This window comes from Macrobrachium nipponense, chromosome 10 (assembly GCF_015104395.2).
Source record: "Macrobrachium nipponense isolate FS-2020 chromosome 10, ASM1510439v2, whole genome shotgun sequence".
In the NCBI taxonomy this organism is placed as follows: domain Eukaryota; kingdom Metazoa; phylum Arthropoda; class Malacostraca; order Decapoda; family Palaemonidae; genus Macrobrachium; species Macrobrachium nipponense.
Window position 1 is genome coordinate 78,762,700 of NC_087204.1, and position 21,385 is coordinate 78,784,084.

The 21,385-nt window shown below is 31.5% G+C and overlaps 1 protein-coding gene across 1 annotated transcript in view; it reads left to right on the plus strand.

Moving 5' to 3' along the window:
- Nucleotides 1–21,385, plus strand: part of LOC135223718 (agrin-like) — a gene marked incomplete in the record, with an annotated part of 559,093 nt that overhangs the window by 17,191 nt on the left and 520,517 nt on the right. The window contains 1 exon segment of the mRNA XM_064262461.1: nucleotides 20,793–20,951.

Here is a 21,385-nt window from a genome sequence, read left to right on the forward strand (position 1 = left end):
TCCACCCTCTCAAACCATGTTTCATAGTGCAGCTGCGAGGTTTTCCTCCTGCTACACCTTTCAAGACTTCTTGCTGTCAATTTTCCTTTCAGCGCTGAATGATCTCACAGGTCCCAGCGCCTGGTCTTTGGTCTAAATTCCATATTGTTGTGGATGAACCCCCTTGGTTCGTAAAACTACTACTGACTGGTATTTTAATAAGTTTCTACCATAATAAGTATTCAACACCAAATTTTATTATTTTGCTTTTTTTAACCTACCCACACCCTTTGCCAAGAGAAACAATGTGTACTTATTAAAAACTTTTATGTAATCCTTGATTCGTAAAACTACTGCTAACACTGATATTAGATAGACCCATACCATACAGCTTTCCTTGATGTGTGTTTGCTTTTCGCTTTTCATGATGAAAATGACTGCAGGTAGCAAGTTTACTACCCGGTTGGATCAGTGAAGTTTAGCAACGCTGGGTATAGCCACTAAATTGACTACAGGTACTCGTTTATAACGAGGCTAGTCTCCTGATGAGCGAATACTTGGATGGCTAACTACCAGTGAATACCGAACTGCATACTGCGAAGCTCCCGTGAACATGTGATGTCTTGCTTATGGCTTGGCATTCTCATGGCACCAATGCTCAGAAAATGACGACAGAGCTTAGAGGATGGATGCGAGGGGAAATGGGTCACAGTCTGGCCCGAGAGGCTAGCAGAGCAGGCGTAAATAAACGTTTGTTTTCCTTAGAAGCGGCGCCTACAAGTGCCAAGTCATTTGAACAAATAAAATCGCCGTCCTCAAAACGTCCTTCCTCCAGACACCTTTCTTACGCCTTCCTCCCGAGCTATGGCTTCGGGTCTGGACAATAAAAGTTATATATGATGACAATAAATACAAGTAATGAAACTATTTACGTGTAACGAGATTAAGGCGAAACCTCTTGAGTGGAATAAAGTGACTCCTCTTCCCTTCCGGTTATGTTGGGGCTCTTCTAATTATGTGTCTCGTTGTTGCCCTTCCTTTTATTTATCGCCTCCGCCAGGGAGGGTGTAGGAAGTAATGTTGTTGGCTCGGCTTGTTTGTTTGTTTGTTTGTTTGTCTCTCTGTTTGCTTGATTTTTTATTTTTTGCTGTTAGACATTAGGATAATGGAAAACGTTCCTAGTCGATTATTTCGGAAATTTGTCGATAGGTTATGGTCTTGTATCTAATCATATCTGAATAAATTTTGGAGAGATCCGGATTTGTATAAGGAATTTTTGTTTCCATGTGAATGCGCGCGCACGCGTAGTGCGTATGTAGGGTTAGATGGGGCGGGTTGGTGGGGGGCCAGGAGGTGGCGACTGAGGGACGTTTGTTGGATTTCCCAGCCTTGGCGGAGCTTTGCGGCCTACGGACGCTCTTGATTAGTCTCCATTTATCCCTTTTAAGTATGTCGGGGTCCATCTAATTATCCTTCAGTTATCTATTCCTCATTTATTCTTATCAGTCCTTGCAGATGCATTGGTGTCTTCCTTTCGAAGAAGAAAAGCGCTTTTTCAATCAACTGGTGATTTTCAAGACATAAGCTTACTCGAGCCGCGTTTTTTTTATTTTTTATTTTTTAACTAGCTCCTAAATTAATTAGCTGGGAATGATTGAATTGTCGGATCGTACACGCATGGTTATTTTATTTTTCAAATTTAATTTAGTAGACATATTGCCATTTTAAGATAATTGTTAAAGATGAAAATAAATAAAATAGTACGTTACTCAGCACTACACACAAGCGATCACAATACACTGACGACCTTAACGCGCTGTTTTTTTTCGAAATTTTAGAGGATTCCTTTATTTACAGGAAAGTTATATGAATACGCAAAATGCATCAGCTTTAATGTTCTCTTCTTGCGTTGCTAGCATTAAGGAGGTGTTTATTGTTTTTAGCTATAAACTTTAAGAACTCAAATTCAATGGATGCTGTTTCCTAAGAGTCATAGGGCTTAAATACGCTAATTGCGCAGAGTTAAGGTAGTGTCTTTACATAGATCCTTAATTGTGTGTATATTATATATATATATAAATATATATATATATATATATATATATATCTATATATATTATCTTTACCCCCACCCCCCCTTTTTATTAAACTACACAAATTAGAAACCCTTACCTGTTGTCAATGGTGCCCTCTGTCTGCAACCATGTCGTTAGGTTATTAAGATCTCGTAAGTGTAAAAATATACTATTTATTACCCAGAGCAGTTGAATATAAAATAGAACAAAATGATTAACAAGTCATAATGACAGAAAACCCAAATCTGCCCATAAAGAAACTAGTAAGTTAACATTCTACCCTCCTGACTAAGAATTCACTCCCAGACCCAAAATGTCAATAAGTTCATCATATTAGTCAGGTTAGAGATTCCCGTCTCTAGTACCATGGAATATAACCCATCTGTAATAAAGATAACAATGGATAAAAGATACACTTCACACATCACTCTTTTTCAAAGCATTTAGGTAAAAGAAGGTATTTCACACTTCTCTCTCTTTCAAAGGTAACGGTTTTCTAAGTCTTACAAAATATGCGTCATACCTTTACGATGGGGGCTTTCTCTCCCGACACTTGGCGTGTACCACCTGACCTCTTTGTGCTCACCGAAAGGAATGTGACTTTCGCAAGTGCCTTGGACTATTAGACCTGTAACATCCGTACAAACGAATGTACATGCTTGACTACAAGACAAGCAATCTCTCGGTTAAACGCTTACGTACTCAAATTCCTTTACTCAAGTAAGCTGCCCTTACAGCCTGTCTCCAAGCAAGACACGATATGTGATTTCACTTACATTACATACTTGTAAGATATATATATATATATATATATATATATATATATATATATATATATATATGACTGGTAAAAATGTTCTGTAACAACAGAGTTCCATCTAATAAAAGGAGCCCATAAAAACACCAAAATAGAGAAAAAGTACTATATTTCAGAGACTGCTGTCTCCCTCTTCAGGTAGATGAATGAGAAAAGTTCACAGAAAAGGTGGTATTTATACCAAGAGGTCCATCCACAAACAAGCCATTTTAAGTCACCCCCGCTGATAATCTTCCTCTAATCTTCTTAAGGGTTGGTTGAATGAAGACGTTGTCGATCGTGTCCGAAATCCATCCTCCTTTTGAGATGTTCATTACCTGCCTCTCTTTTATTAAGGCCGATTCCATCATTTGACTCTTGTACCGGCAGTTGCTGCTATAAATTACACGTGACAAATTCCAGTTTATTCTATGGTTTATGTTCATTTATATGGTTGAAGATAGCCGAGTTCTGTTGTCCATACCTAACTGACCGTTTGTGTTGTATTAATCTCTGGGGAAGGGATTTACCTGTAAATCCGATGTAAGATTGGTCACAGTCCTGGCATGGGATTTCGTATACCCCAGAGTCCTTTGGAGATGTCTTTTGTTGGACGTTAATCAGGGATTTGGCTAAGGTGTTTGGGTAAGTAAATACAAAAGGGTTCGATTTTCCGAGGGGGTTGGTTATTCTCTTAATCATGTCCAGGTGGGGAATTATTATTTTATTGTTGGGTGTATCTCTGGTCTTGTCTTTAGGGGGTCGGTAGAAAATTACGTTAGCTTTGTGAATTGCTTTCTCAATTATATGGTCAGGATATTTTAAAGACGAAAGTTGCTTGCGAATTAGTTCAAATTCTTTTTCCAGGAATTCTGGGGAACAAATTCGTAAGGCTCTTAAGAAACAAGTTACTAGCTACACCTATTTTGATAGAATGTCATGATAGCTAAAGTAGTGAATGTATGAAAGTAGAACGTTGGTTTTCTGTATATGGTAAATTTGTATTCTGTCGTATCTCTGATTATTAAAACATCAAGAAAAGGAATTTTGTTGTCTGTTTCCCATTCAACTTTAAATTTGATGCTGGGCACTAATGTGTTTAATTTCGAGAGGAATTCATTGAAATTGCCCCACCTATTATCCCAAAATTGTTAGGATATCATCCACGTATCTCATCCACAGCATGTTTTTGGGTTTTATTGCATTTATTACTGTAGTTTTCAAAGTATTCCATGTACAGATTGGCTAGAACAGGACTTAAAGGACTACCCATACTACACCCGAATTTTTGCTTGTAGAATGATTCCCCGAATGAAAATACGTTATTAAGATGCACATAATTCAACTAGCTTTATTATTTTGTCAAGCGCCAATGGGAAATGATCTGAATAGGGGGATAATTTTACCCTTAAAAATTGAAGAACGTCCTGTACTGGTACTTTAGTGAACAAGGAATCTACATCAAGGCTTAAAAGTTTTATGTTGTGAAGTGGTATATGTGCTTCTCTGAATTTGTGACAAAAATCTTCCGAATGTTTTAATGTGACTGGGAGAAAAAGTGCCTAAAAAAGGGGAAAGGAGGCCAGCTAACCATTTAGAAATTTTGTAATTGAAAGCACCGGCACATGAAACGATGGGTCTGAATGGAAGATTGTCTTTGTGAGTTTTGGGAAGGCCATAAAAATAGGGTAATTTAGGATTAATTACTTTAAATTTCTCTAATAGTTCAATCAACCTCTTTTTTGTCTTTGCCAATTAATCTTACTTTCCGAAAAAATTCTGTGGGAACGTTTTGGAGGGGATTTTTCGTCAGTTTTCGTATGTGTTTGTGTCGCTAAGGAGCTGGTTGATTTTGTCAAGGTAGAAGTCTTTGTCTTCCATTATTACAATTTTGCCGTCTTTGTCGGATCTACTTATTATAACATCTAACTTTTTTAGCGAGTGGATGGCTATCATGAATCTGCGGGGAACAGGATATTTCTTATGTAAGTCAGTTAAAGCATTTAGTAACACTCCTTTTAAACATATCTCTTCACGGTTGTAGTTTTTATCAGATATGAATTTATCAAAAGCCACTATGAAGTCTAGGTTGTTTTTGCGGTCTGGCATAAGGGCAAAGGATAAGCCTAAATTTAAAACTAAATGTTGTAAATCAACATTTAGTTTTAAATTTAGGCTTATCCTTTGCCCTTATGCCAGACCGCAAAAACAACCTAGACTTCATAGTGGCTTTTGATAATTCATATCTGATACTACAACCGTGAAGAGATATGTTTAAAAGGAGTGTTACTAAATGCTTTAACTGACTTACATAAGAAATATCCTGTTCCCCGCAGATTCATGATAGCCATCCACTCGCTAAAAAAGTTAGATGTTATAATAAGTAGATCCGACAAAGACGGCAAAATTGTAATAATGGACAAAGACTTCTACCTTGACAAAATCAACCAGCTCCTTAGCGACACAAACACATACGAAAAACTGACGAAAAATCATTGCCCCGCCAAAACGTTTTCCCACAGAATTTTTTCGGAAAGTAAGATTAATTGGCAAAGACAAAAAGAGTATTGAACTATTAGAGAAATTTAAAGTAATTAATCCTAAATTACCCTATTTTTATGGCCTTCCCAAACCTCACAAAGACAATCTTCCATTCAGACCCATCGTTTCATGTGCCGGTGCTTTCAATTACAAAATTTCTAAATGGTTAGCTGGCCTCCTTTCCCCTTTTTTAGGCACTTTTTCTCCCAGTCACATTAAACATTCGGAAGATTTTTGTCACAAATTCAGAGAAGCACATATACCACTTCACAACATAAAACTTTTAAGCCTTGATGTAGATTCCTTGTTCACTAAAGTACCAGTACAGGACGTTCTTCAATTTTTAAAGGGTAAATTATCCCCCTATTCAGATCATTTCCCATTTGCGCTTGACAAAATAATAAAGCTAGTTGAATTATGTGCATCTAATACGTATTTTCATTCGGGGAATCATTCTACAAGCAAAAATTCGGGTGTAGTATGGGTAGTCCTTTAAGTCCTGTTCTAGCCAATCTGTACATGGAATACTTTGAAACTACAGTAATAAATGCAATAAAACCCAAAAACATGCTGTGGATGAGATACGTGGATGATATCCTAACATTTTGGGATAATAGGTGGGGCAATTTCAATGAATTCCTCTCGAAATTAAACACATTAGTGCCCAGCATCAAATTTAAAGTTGAATGGGAAACAGACAACAAAATTCCTTTTCTTGATGTTTTAATAATCAGAGATACGACAGAATACAAATTTACCATATACAGAAAACCAACGTTCTCACTTTCATACATTCACTACTTTAGCTATCATGACATTTCTATCAAAATAGGTGAGCTAGTAACTTGTCTTAAGAGCCTTACGAATTTGTTCCCCAGAATTCCTGGAAAAAGAATTTGAACTAATTCGCAAGCAACTTTCGTCTTTAAAATATCCTGACCTATATAATTGAGAAGCAATTCACAAAGCTAACGTAATTTTCTACCGACCCCCTAAAGACAAGACAGAGATACACCCAACAATAAAATAATAATTCCCCACCTGGACACGATTAAGAGAATAACCAACCCCCTCGGAAAATCGAACCCTTTTGTATTTACTTACCCAAAACACCTTAGCCAAATCCCTGATTAACGTCCAACAAAAGACATCTCCAAAGGACTCTGGGGTATACGAAATCCCATGCCAGGACTGTGACCAATCTTACATCGGATTTACAGGTAAATCCCTTCCCAAAGAGATTAATACAACACAAACGGTCAGTTAGGTATGGACAACAGAACTCGGCTATCTTCAACCATATAAATGAACATAACCATAGAATAAACTGGAATTTGTCACGTGTAATTTATAGCAGCAACTGCCGGTACAAGAGTCAAATGATGGAATCGGCCTTAATAAAAGAGAGGCAGGTAATGAACATCTCAAAAGGAGGATGGATTTCGGACAGATCGACAACGTCTTCATTCAACCAACCCTTAAGAAGATTAGAGGAAGATTATCAGCGGGGGTGACTTAAAATGGCTTGTTTGTGGATGGACCTCTTGGTATAAATACCACCTTTTCTGTGAACTTTTCTCATTCATCTACCTGAAGAGGGAGACCAGCAGTCTCTGAATATAGACTTTTTTCTCATTTTGGTGTTTTTTATGGGCTCCTTTTATTAGATATATATATATATATATATATTATATATATATAATATATATATATATATATATATATATATATATATATATATATTATACTATATAATACACACACACAACACACACACACACACACGTTTTTACCTGGGAAAATGCTAATTTCTGGGCATGTTTGTACTCATAAAGATTACTTACCAGATAAAAAATCCTGGGATCTGACTCCTTTTGGGTAGGAAAAACGCAAAATAAAGGTGGGGTTTTACTGAGCTGAGGGCTCTACTCATCAAGGAATTGTTGCAGATAGACAATTTTGAATTACATTTATTTTTCATTAACAATAATCAGAAGATTAGGACGGCAATCTAACAGGTAGCAATTTTATGTGTACCAGTCAATGTACAGGGACAAATGGAGAAGAATGCTGTATCCTTGTGAATGCAGACACAGTCAAGGCGAAATCCACAGAGAAGGTTCCTCTGTAACGGAGAGGTTTACCTTTTAAGGCCAGAAAGGCACAGAGGTCTCAGACATAGGGCAAGGCAGTGCACGGAAGGTACCAAGAGATGCCCTAAACATACGACTTCCCAACAAGAAAAGCACTTATTATTTAAAGTTAGCGCTGAGCTGGCAAGGGTAAGGCTAACATGAAACACTGGCACTTAGAACAAAGTCGGAAGTTTTAGCGAGAGAATACGAAATTTACGTGACTGATTAAGAACATCTGTAAACACGAGGATCAAGACATTATACTTGGACCTTGCTGTACATTTTTATAATTGCTCAATACAAAATTTAATTAGGGTTTTTTTATATTTATATATATATTATACACACACACATATATAATATATATATATATATATATATATATATATATATATATATATATATAATAAGGACTGTTGCCTTGTATGATAAGGCGCCCTATGAGGTAATGTTAGACTTGCGATAATCTTACGCTAAGTCGGTTGGTATTGCACTTCCATCTTCAATGGAGTGTCTTGGGGTTTGTAGATCACTTACGAAGTCGGGATTATCTTCTTGTTTATGACGACGATGTGTTAAACTCATGATGATTCGGTGAGGAGGTTCTTGTAGAAAACACGAAGAATAAAAATATATATATTCTTCTGAAGTTTTACATGGTGAAGATCAGGTATGATTGTACAAGTCTTCTAATAACGATAGCTTGATCGCTTCTGCCAATGATGATGGCTAATTCTATTCCTCTACATGATAAAGCTTAGGTAAAGAGGTACAGGTCTTCTGATGACGATAGCTAACTCTATTCTGCCTGTCTACCTTCTCTGTTACAAGTTATGAAGGAACAGACAGTAGTTTTCGAACATATGAAACATACAATCAGGTTGGACATAAGTTTCACTACGAACCATACAATCCAAAATGAGAACACGCTACAGAATCACGTAGGCCGTTTTGAATTATAGGTAGCGGTAGTTGTCTCAAGCAGAGAGCTTGGACTAGAGTTTATAAACAAATGAATGACTACAGGTGACGGCATGTTATCTTAGCCTAACTTTTATTATTTAATACGTCATCTTTAGCGTCTCTAGTCTGATCACATTCCTGCAAGCAATCTGGTTGACCCTCTTTTGTTTAGTCTTTTATTTATATATGGACTAATCCATTCCATATTTTTATTATGTAAACACTTCACACACACACACACACACACACACACACCCACACATATATACTATATATATATATAATATATATATATAACATAATTCTATAATATCCACACACACAGAGTGTCCATAAAGTATTTCCCGGATTTCAGACCTTTATTACACACAAACCATATTAAGTAGAGGTACAAGATTTTCTTCAATTTCAACAACAATGACTTAAGGTTTTAAACATAGCTAATAATTTCAACATCTGCCCCATTTGTGCTGCCCGAGTACTTTGCCCCTGGCCGGGTACGTCTAAGCGAAAAAAATTCTGTCTCATGACAGGGTACCTCTCCAAAACCAAAAATTTCTCCATAGTTACCCTTGCTAGAGCTGCTGTTATCCTTGCTTTTAAGGCCTCAGGGCAACATTAGTTACTGGTGTGCTGTACGCTTTATCCTTGACATAACCCCACAAGAAGAAATCAAGAGGGGTAATGTCTGGTGCACGTGGTGGCCATTCTGTTGGGCCATCTCTCCCATTCCAGCGGTTGCGGAAGGTTGCATCCAGAAAGTTACAAACAACCGCTCCTCTTATGGTCTTCAACACTTTTTATACCAGTCTTTAATGCTTTTAACATCTGGTGGATCTCGTCGATACTCATTTCTGAACTTGCGTTAAACTGCAACAGGTGATTTGTTTCGTGGTACCATAACACACACTGGGGTTTCTATTGCAATGATACCATTTCTGCTGTTTTTGACTCAGTTGGCGGATAGAGCGATCCTGGGGGCATCTGTAGGCAAACAAAAAAAACTTTAGTAATTGCTCAACAGAATGTGAAAATTGTATGGTCATATCCACAATAATTTTAAAGTTATTAATTCTATTGACCAGGGAATGACTTCATGGACACCCTGTATATATAATATATATATATATATATATATATATATATATATATATATATATGATATATATATATATACCTTTTATGTATATAAGTACATACGTTGACTATGCATGCATACACATGGCATACATTACTTTAAAACGAAGTCATTTGTGGGTAAAAGTAAAAAGCTGGACAGTACTCCAGAATTTTTCCACTCTCAGGATTAACCTTAACCTCGAGGTTAATACTGAAAATGTACCTTTTTGGATTAGGATTACCTCTTTTGGCAAGAGTATAGGTGAAAGCATGCTTATTATTGGGCTTATTTATTTTTATAAAGCTTTGGGAGAAGGGTTCCTTGGAAAGTATTTAGCAATATATATATATATGTATGATGGGCGTGAGCATGTCTTTCACAAATTTGTATTCATGCGGTATATGCAAATCTGTATTACTGCATAAAAATACAAACATGGAATTGAGAGAGAGAGAGGCAATACCTGGAAAAGATAGACCATATTATACTGACAGTAAACTGATATTTTAAGTCTAATTATATAAAGCATCAGTACTTGATCAATACTTGAAATTAAAATGCATTCATACATTTTTCAGGATGAAAATATTTCAGGGCAAAAATTCATTCTATATTAGATTAGACATTACTTAGTCCATAGTTTGTTTTGTTACCTTGATCACAAAGACCAACAGCGTACTTGACAGAAATATCTGAAATTATGATTTAAAAAAAATTTCGTCTGCAAAAGTGCGATAATTTCATTCTAAAGCCAACTGAACAAATGACAAAAAAATGTGGTAATTGACGATTTGAAATTTAATTTTCCACCAGGAAAAAATTTTACGACGATTTTAAAATTCTCCTGAAAAGGGCTGATTATCGTTCCTTCATGCGATTCTACGCGATTTTGTTTAAAATTAATTTCGGCACATAATTGCTTCGCTAACGTTGTCAAAAATGAAAAGGGAAACAGAGAGAGAGAGAAAAAAGAGAATGTTCATCAACAGCAGCCTCGATAACAGAATAAACTGACGGAGCCATGTGATACCCATTTTTCGTCCCGAAGGAATAAGCCTTTTTAGTGATGGTCCTTCCTTCCTATACAGCTTCGCTCACTCGACTGACGCTCCGGGATAAATCGAACAGAAAAACGGGGCATAAAAAAAAATAAAATAAAAAGTGCACGTCATAAGGTCGATGATTTTCAAGACTTCTGGCAGGTGAAGCTTTTATTTATCTATTTTTGAGGAGCTGTGGCAATTGCAACTTTTATTTATTTATATTTGGAGTACTTCTGGCAAGTGATACGTTTATCTATTCGCTTTGGAAGAATTCTGTCAGGTGATGCTTTTATTTATTTATTTTTGAAAACTTCTGGCAGGTGATAATTTTTTTACTTATTTTTTGAAGACTTCTGGTAGGTGATGCTTTTATTTATTTATTTTTTTAAAGATTTCTGGTAGGTGATGCTTTTATTTATTTATTTTTGAAGATTTCTGGTAGGTGATCCTTTTATTTATGTATTTTCTAAAGATTTCTGGTAGGTGATGCTTTTATTTATTTATTTTTGAAGATTTCTTATAGGTGATGCTTTTATTTATTTATTTTTAAAGATTTCTGGTAAGTGATGCTTTTATTTATCTATTTTTTAAAGATTTCTGGTTGGTGATGCTTTCATTCATTTATTTTTAAAGATTTCTGGTAGGTGATGCTTTTATTTATTTATTTTTAAAGATTTCTGGTAGATGATGCTTTTATTTATTCATTTTTTAAAGATTTCTGGCAGGTGATGCTTTTATTAATTTATTTTTTAAAGATTTCTGGTAGGTGATGCTTTTATTTATTTATTTTTAAAGATTTCTGGTAGGTGATGCTTTTATTTATTTATTTTTAAAGATTTCTGTAATGTGATGCTAGCATTTTATTTTTAAAGATTTCTGGTAGTGATCCTTTTATTTATTTATTTTTAAAGATTTTCTGGTAAGGTGATGCTTTTATTTTATTTACAAAGATTTCTGGTAGATGACCTGCTTTTTTATTCATTTATTTTTAAAGATTTCTGGTAGGATGATGCTTTTATTTATTATTTTTAAAGATATCTGGTAGGTGGATAAAGCTTTATTTCATTTATTTTTTTAAATATTTCTGGTAGGATGATGCTTTTATTTATTTATTTTTCAAAAGATTTCTGCTAGGTGATGCTTTTTTAAATTTATTTCTCTATTTTTTTAAATATTTCTGGTAGGTGATGCTTTTATTTATGGTATCAAGATTTCTGGTAGGTGAGCTGCTTTTATTTATTTATTTTTAAAGATTGCTGGTAGGGATGCTTTTCTTTTATTTATTTATTTTTAAAGTATTTTCTGGTAGGTGATGCTTTTATTATTTATTTTAAAGATTTCTGGGAGGTGATGCTTTTATTTATTTATTTTTTTAAATATTTTGTGATGTGAGCTTTTATTTATTTTTTTTAAAGATTTAAATCTGGTAGGTGATGCTTTTATTTATTTATTTTTTAAAAGATTTCTGGTAGGAAGATGCTTTTAATTTTATTATTTTAATTTTTTTAAAGATTTCTGGGTAGTGGGATGCTTAATTTATTTTTTCTTTAAAGAGATTTTCTTGGAGGTGAATGTTTTATTTATTTAATTTTTTTAAAGATGTCTGGTAGTGAGGTGAAATTCTTTTATTTATTTATTTTTTTTAAAAGATTTTCTGGTAGGTATTTGCTTTTATTTATTTATTTTTTTCAAAGATTTCTGCTAGGTGACTGCTTTATTTTTTAAATTTTATGTTTAAATATTTGCTTTTTTTATTTTTTAAATGATTTGCTGCTAGTGGATGCTTTTGATTTATTTCCTTTTTTTAAAGATTTCTCGGTAGGTGATGCATTTATTATTTATTTTTAAAGATTTCTGGTAGGATATGCTTTTTATTTATTTATTTTTTAAAGATTTCTGGTAGTGATGCTTTTATTCATTTATTTTTAAAGATTTCTGGTAGGTGATGTTTTTATTTATTTATTTTTAAATATTTCTGGTAGGTGATGCTTTTATTTATTTATTTTTAAAGATTTTTTTTCTGTGGGTGTGCTTTTATTTATTTATTTTTTAAAGATTTCTGGTAGGTGATGCTTTTTATTTTATTAATTTTTTTAAAGATTTCTGGTAGGTGATGCTTTTATTTGTTTTATTTTTTTGAAATTATTTCTGGTAGTGATGCTTTTATTCATTCATTTTTAAAAATTTCTGGTAGGTGATAACTTTTATTCTTTATTTTTTTAAAGATTTTTTAGTAGGGTGATTTTTTTGCTTTTATTCAATTTAATTTTTTAAAGAATTTCTTGGTAGGTTGATGCTTTTATTTATTTATTTTTAAAGAAAATTTCTGGTAGGTGATACTTTTATTTCATATTTTTTAAAGATTTTAAAGATTTCTGGTAGGTGATGCTTTTATTTTCCATTTATTTTTTTTTTAAAAGAGTTTTTCTGGTAGGTGATGCTTTTTATTTATTTTTATTTTTTAAAGATTTCTGGTAGGTGATTTCTGCTTTTATTCATTTATTTTTAAAGATTTCTGGTAGTGATTTTTGCTTTTATGTTTTATTTATTTATTTTTTAAAGATTTCTGGTAGGTGATGTTCGGTTTTTATTTAATTTATTTTTTTAAACATTTCTGGTAGGTGAATGTGCTTTTATCATTTTATTTTTTAAAGATTTCTGGGATAGGTGATGCTTTTTATTGTATTTATTTTTTAAAACGATTTCTGGTAGGTGATGCTTTATTTATTTTTATTTTTCGGTTTTTTAGATCTTTGGTAGGTGATGCTTTTATTTATTTACTTTTTTTTAAAGATTTCCTGGTAGGTTTTTTGTTTGCTTTTAATTTCTTTGTATGGGAAAATTTTCTGGAGAAATGATGCTTTTTTATTCATTTTAGGTTTTTTAAACATTTCTGGTAGATGATGTTTTATTTATTTTTTAAACCTTTTTCAAAGAAAAAAAATTTTCTGTAGGTGTGCTTTTTTATTTAATTTTTAGGTTTTTTTATCTTTCTGGTATGGTTGATGCTTTATTTTTTTTTTATTTTTATTTTTTAAAGATTTTGGTATTGATGCTTTTTGTTTCATTATTTTTTAAAGATTTCTGGTAGTTGATGCTTTTATTCACTTATTATTTAAGTTTCTGGTAGTTGATGCTTTTATTCATTTATCTTTTAAAGATTTCTGGTAGTTGATGCTTTTATTTATTTATTTTTTAAAGATTTCTGGTAGATGATGCTTTTATTTATTTATTTTTTAAATATTTCTGGTAGGAGATGCTTTTATTCATTTATTTTTAAAGATTTCTGGTAGGTGATGCTTTTATTCAGTTATTTTTAAATATTCTGGTAGGTGATGCTTTTATCATTTATTTTTTTAAGATTTCTGGTAGGTTGATGCTTTTATTTTAGTTTATTTTTTTAAAGATTTCTGGTAGGAGATGGCCCTTTTATTCATTTTATAAAGATTTCTGAGGCGATGCTTTTATTTCCCATTTATTTTTTAATATTCTGGTAGGTGATGCTTTTATTACTTTTTATTTTTTTAAAGATTTCTGGTAGGTGATGCCCGTTTCTTAATTTATTTAAAGATTTTCTAGGTGATGCTTTATTTTCTTTTTTTGGTATTATGGAGGTGATTTTATTTTAAATTTATTTTTTTCCAAAGATTTCTGTAGTGATGCTTTTTATTTATTTTTTTTGTTTTAAAGATACTGGTAACGTGATGCTTTTATTAATTTATTTTCAAAGATTTCTGGTAGGTGATGCTTTTATTTATTTTTTTCAAGATATCTGGTAGGTGATGCTTTTATTTATTTATTTTTTAAACATTTCTGGTAGGTGATGCTTTTATTTATTTATTTTTTAAATATTTCTGGTCGGTGATGCTTTTATTTATTTATTTTTTTAAAAATTTCTGGTAGGTGATGCTTTTATTTATTTATTTTTTAAAGATTTCTGGTTGGTGATGTTTTTATTCATTTATTTTTAAAGATTTCTGGTAGGTGATGCTTTTATTCATTTATTTTTAAAGATTTCTGGTAGGTGATGCTTTTTATTCAAATTTTTTTTAAAGATTTCTGGTAGGTGATGCTCTTATTTATTTATTCTTAAATATTTCTGGTAGAGATGCTTTTATTTATTTATTTTTAAAGATTTCTGGTAGGTGATGCTTTTATTCATTTATTTTTAAAGATTTCTGGTAGGTGATGCTTTTATTCATTTATTTTTAAAGATTTCTGGTAGGTGATGCTCTTATTTATTTATTCTTAAAGGTTTCTGGTAGGTGATGCTTTTATTCATTTATTTTTAAAGACTTCTGGTAGGCGATGCTTTTGTTTATTTATTTTTAAAGATTTCTGGTAGGTGATGCTTTTATTCATTTATTTTTAAATATTCCTGGTATGTCATGCTCTTATTCATTCATTTATCTTTAAAGACTTCTGGTAGGTGATGCTTTTATTTATTTATTTTTAAAGATTTCTGGTTGGTGATGCTTTTATTCATTTATTTTTAAAAATTTCTGGTAGGTGATGCTTTTATCTATTTATTTTTAAAGATTTCTGGTAGGTGATGCTTTTATTCATTTATTTTTAAAGATTTCTGTAATGTGATGCTTTTATTTATTTATTTTTTAAAAGATTTCTGGTATGTGATGCTCTTATTTATTTATTTTTAAAGATTTCTGGTAGGTGATGATTTTATTCATTTATTTTTAAAGATTTCTTGTACGTGATGCTTTTATTTATTTATTTTTAAAGATTTATGGTAGGTGATGCTTTTATCTATTTATTTATAAAGATTTCTTGTAGGTGATGCTTTTATTAATTTATTTTTAAAGATTTCTGGTAGGCGATGCTTTTATTCATTTATTTTTAAAGATTTCTGGTAATATGATGGTTTTATCTATTTATTTTTAAAGATTTCTGGTAGGTGATGCTTTTATTCATTTATTTTTAAAGATTTCTGTAATGTGATGCTTTTATTTATTTATTTTTTAAAGATTTCTGGTAGGTGATGCTTTTATTCATTTATTTTTTAAAGATTTCTATTAGGTGATGCTTTTATTTATTTATTTTTTAAAGAATTCTGGTAGGTGATGCTTTTATTTATTAATTTTTTAAAGATTTCTGGTAGGTGATGCTTTTATTTACTTATTTTTAAAGATTTCTGGTAGGTGATGCTTTTATTCATTTATTTTTAAAGATTTCTGTAATGTGATGTTTTTATTTATTTATTTTTAAAGATTTCTGGTAGGTGATGCTTTTATTCATTTATTTTTAAAGATTTCTGGTGGGTGATGCTTTTATTTATTTATTTTTAAAGATTTCTGGTAGGTGATGCTTTTATTTATTTATTTTTAAAGATTTCTGGTAGGTGATGCTTTTATTTATTTATTTATAAAGATTTCTAGTAGGTGATGCATTTATTCATATATTTTTAAAGATTTCTGGTAGGTGATGCTTTTATTCATTTATTTTTAAAGATTTCTGGTAGGTGATGCTTTTATTTTATTTTTTTAAAGATTTCTAGTAGGTGATGCTTTTATTTATTTATTTATAAAGATTTCTGGTAGGTGATGCTTTTATTCATTTATTTTTAAAGATTTCTGGTAGGTGATGCTTTTATTTATTTATTTATAAAGATTTCTAGTAGGTGATGCTTTTATTTATTTATTTATAAAGATTTCTGGTAGGTGATGCTTTTATTTATTTATTTTTAAAGACGTCTGGTAGGTGATGCTTTTAGTTATTTATTTTTAAAGATTTCTGGTAGGTGATGCTTTTATTTATTTATTTTTAAAGACTTAAGGTAGGTGATACTTTTATTTATTTATTTTTAAAGATTTCTAGTAGGTGATGCTTTTATTCATTTATTTTTAAAGATTTCTGGTATTTGATGCTTTTATTCATTTATTTATAAAGATTTCTGGTAGGTGATGCTTTTATTAGTTTATTTTTAAAGATTTCTGGTAGGTGATGCTCTTATTTATTTATTTTTAAAGATTTCTGGTAGGTGATGCTTTTATTTATTTATTTTTAAAGATTTCTGGTAGGTGATGCTTTTATTTATTTATTTTTAAAGATTTCTGGTAGGTGATGCTCTTATTTATTTATTTTAATAGATTTCTGGCAGTTGATTCTTTTATTCATTTATTTTTCTAAGACTTCTGTCAGGTGATATTTGCATTTATTTCTGAAGACTTCTGGAAGGTGATGCTTTTGTTTATTTATTTTTAAAGACTTCTGGCAGGTGATGCTTTTATTTATTTCCTTTTGAACAGTTCTAGCAGCTGATGCTTTTATTAGTTTATCTATTTTTTGAAGACTTCTGATTGGTGATACTTTTATTTATTTACTTTTTAAAGATTTCTGGCAGGTAATGTTTTAATTTATTTATTTTTTAAAGACTTTTGTCAGGTGATGCTTTTATTTATTTATTTTTAAAGGTTTCTGGCGAGTGAGGATTTTATTAAATAATTTTTTTAAAGAATTCTGTCAGGTGATTCTTTTATTCATTTATTTTTGAAGAGTTCTAGCAGTTGATGCTTTTATTTATTTATTTTTCAAGAATTCTGACAGGTGATGAATTTATTTCTTTGATTTTGAAGACTTCTGGCAGTTGATGCTTTTGTTTATTTACTTTTATAAGACTTCCGGCGGGCGATGCTTTTATTTATTTGCTATTGTAGACTTATGGCAGTTGATGCTTTTATCAATTTATTTTTTGAAGACCTCCCGCTGGTATTGCTTATATTTGTTTACTTGTGAAGAAATCTGGCGATTGTGGCTTTTATCTGTTTATTATTGAAGAATTATGGCAAGAGAGGCTTTCGTTTATTTATTTTTGAAGATTTCTAGCAGGTAATGCTTTTATTTACTTATTTTTGAAGATTTTTGGCAAGTGAGGATTTTGTTTACGTATTTTTGAAGACTTATGACAGATGATGCTTTTGTTTATTTTTCAAAGACTTCTGGCAGGTGGTTTCTCTTATTTATTTATTTTTGAAGACTTTTGATAAGTGAGGCTTTTGTTTATTAATTTCTGAAGGCTTCTGGCAGGCAATACTTTTATTTATTTGTTTTTTAAGATTTATGGCAGGTGATGCTTTTTTTTTATTTGTTTTTTCAAGATTTATGGCAGGTGATGCTTTAATTTATTTGTTTTTTAAGATTTATGGCAGGTGATGCTTTTATTTATTTAATTTTGAAGAGTTCTATCAGTAGGTTCTTTTACAGTATTTATTTATTTTAGCTATTCAGGGTTCACAGTTTTCATGCCTGGAAACAAATCTAGTAGAAATCAATATCCTATGCTTTGCGAGTGCATATAATTTAATTACGTGTAGATAAGTCTGTAATATATTCATTTCAAGTTTTATAATGCTTTTAGTTAGATTGAATTACAAGATCTATAGTCGCGTTGCAGATATTTTATTTCCTGGGCATCATAAGAATTTTTATCTTATGGTTTTTGACGTTTTACGTAAACCTTAGGTGGTAGTTTCACTGGATTAAAAAACCAATTTCAAATATATTTATGTCAAGCTGTACAGTGCGTTAGAGTTCTGTTATATTAAAAGAAATTTGCAGTATACTTATCTCCTGTTTTATAATGCATCTAGTTCATTTGCGTTAAAAGAAAGTCATAGTAATATTTATGTCAAACTTTGCAGTGCTGTTAGGAGAATTTTGTATTTTACTGCAAATCTACATTTAAATGTGGATTAAGCAACAGGTAAAAATGCCGAGAGTGGCCCTTTGTTAGATAAAAATATATCCCGAGCCAGCTACATTTTTAGTGCATTTTGCAGTGTTTGCGATTCGCTTGTAATTCGAGCAATTTGAACTATGTTTGAATTCCGTTCCCATATTCGGAATTGGCAGTCAGAAAACCCCGTCGGAGGTATTTTGAAAGCAAAATAAACGTTTGATATAAAATGTAACGCCGAGGTACCTAAATGTAATTTTCATTTTTATAAAATTACGCACTGCTAGTAATATTCTAATACTTAATACAGCATATAGATAATATATATTGCAGCTCGTATTAACAAAATGTTTTAAGCTATTTAATCATTTTATTCGATCCTCTTAGGAAAAATCTGAGCTTAATTGACAACCTACAGGAAAGTCTTTTTAATTTTTTTTTTTTTTTTTTTTTTTTTGTAGAAAATCAATCTTGTTTCCGCTAGCGAGGAAAGGTCAGCGTAAATTTTTTTCGTTTTTTCTTATAGAATTGTATTTCCGTTTATCATCCATTTTTCACTTTCACAGAATTAAATTTAATTCCTAGTGTCGTAAAAGGAACTCTATATATAAATCAAAAGATTTCTATTAAAACTATATTATATATATATATATATATATATATATATATATATATATATATATATATATATATATATATATATATATATATATATGTATATGTAATGTTCTGTTCGCTAAAACCAAAATATAATAAAATGTTTCTCTAAACAGAGGACAATTTATTATATATTTTTTTTTATTCATGTATGTTTAAAATGAAATGGGGCACATTAAATCGCTGTAAAAGATATCTATAAAATATAAGCTTACTGTAAGCATGAAGAAGTCGTTTATGCAACAGCAAATGTTTCTCAATGAGATCGACCCTTAACCAATTTTTTGAGCGACTAGTACCCGTCAGTGTTGACACGTAGTCGAACAATCCAAAGAAACTCGAACAATCCAAAGAATGAAATAAAATGAAATTTTCCATCATTCCTGCTACTTATTGTGTTCCGTGTGAGCACCGTCGTGTCTTGGTCAGTCCAATCGGGTTGTTCACTTGTAACTCGTAAATGAAACGTTAGTCTTTCTCCGTGCGCTAACGGTTTCTCTGTTCACTCTGATAGTTTACTTTTTGTGGCGAATCTGTGAACGTTAATGATGTTCTCTGCTCCCCCTGCAGCAGCGTTGGAACTCGTATTTTATGTTTACCAGGAAATACTTGTTATTACGAGATCATTTTGGATAGTTGGACCCTGCTGTATGATTAAGGTATTGTATTTCAGTGTTATAAATCATACTTTTGAAGTACTTTAGGTTTGCAGTTCCGTATTTCTATGATTATTTTTTTTATTACTGTTTATTTCATTATGACTGAATATTATAAGTATAGAGTTTTGCTACTTTAAATTTTCGTATTTAACCTTCTGGACCTGACTGCAGTCACAAATTGTTGTCATTTATAATGTTTTTAACTACTATTCTCAGTAGTATTACTGTTATATTACCATTATTATGAATAGTATCTTTTATATTTCAGCAACTGTGTTGATATTTCCGATGTATCCTTTTTTTATCTTATGTATCAAGATTGTGTATATATTATTGACTATACTTTGTATATTCCATGTATATGGACTTGAGCTGGAATGAAATTAATATTATTATCATAGTACAAAGGGATATAATTGGTTTTTAATGGTTTATAGTGCTTGAGACAGCAAAGAAATCCAAAGTTATTTAACGGTAGCTGTTATGACTCTGTTGGTAAAACGGCTTTAAGTTGTTTAAAATCGAGTAATTTACTTACATCTTTGAATATACTAATCTGTTGTCACTTTATTTGAAGTTAACCTTAAGCTATACCATGTTGTTGGAGGGGTGTACTCATTTATGTTTAATGGATTCGCCATGTCGCGTGATAGCAAGGAACTTGGCCCATTTCAGACTGAAAAGTTAAGAGAAATTTTTGCTCTGCATTCAATTTCAGATAAATGCTTGTCAGTTGGCTGCAAGATTCTTATAAATGTCTTCAAAACTGCGGCATAAATTTGTCTACTCGAGGAGTTTTAATATTTTGGCCTTTTATGTTCGAAATTTGAATGAAAAGTCAATATGTTTATTATTCATCGTAGACATTTAGCTTTATAGTAGCTCCATAAAAGTATGATATTCTAAAGAGTAGGAAATTTGGGCTAACTTTTGAACCACTGACTAACCATCACAAGCATTTTAAGTTGTAGCTCTTAAAGGTTTTAATAGAATTTTTGTTAGTGTAATGTAGATTGTATTTATTATCTGGACTAAGTATTTTGCAAAGCATTCATTTTATACCGTCATACCTGGATTAGCGAACCATTATTTGCTCTACCTTGCAAAGGTTTTGAAACTTTAATATTTCTTCAGGTTCTCCGGAACGCTCTGCAAGTGTGGTTTGACAGCCTTCATAAGTCCTTCATGGAGGAATTTGATTTGTTCACTGGAGTATTTAAGGGTAGCACATATCTTGGGAGTTGAAGGCTTATGTAAAGAGATGAACCTTTACGAAGAAATGGTTCCTGTAAGGTAAGGAAGAATATGTTGGCATGTTTTAAGCTCATAGTCATTAAATTCTCAATTTTCCATACTTATTGAAATGTACGCCTACGACTCTTGACCTAAATTGAGGCTGTTGACTTGCAGGGTTTCTTGCTGTAGAAATTAAATTTGTTCATAAAAATTGAATTAAGTTTCAAAACGGTTTTAGCTCAAGTTTTCAGACAGAAATACTATTCCTAAAGAACCCCAAACACCCGAAATCTTCCAGTAGAAATGCCAAACCTTCCCAATAGGAAATAGGCAATGGAAATGTAACAAACCATTACAGAATAACTGTAGTAGCTGTCGGGAAAAACAGAATGTTATATGAAGATTTATTCAGCAAAGCAACTGACGTTTTCACATCAGGCTAAAGACGGTGAAGTAAAATTTAAAGGAAACGCGGCGCAATTGGGAACTCG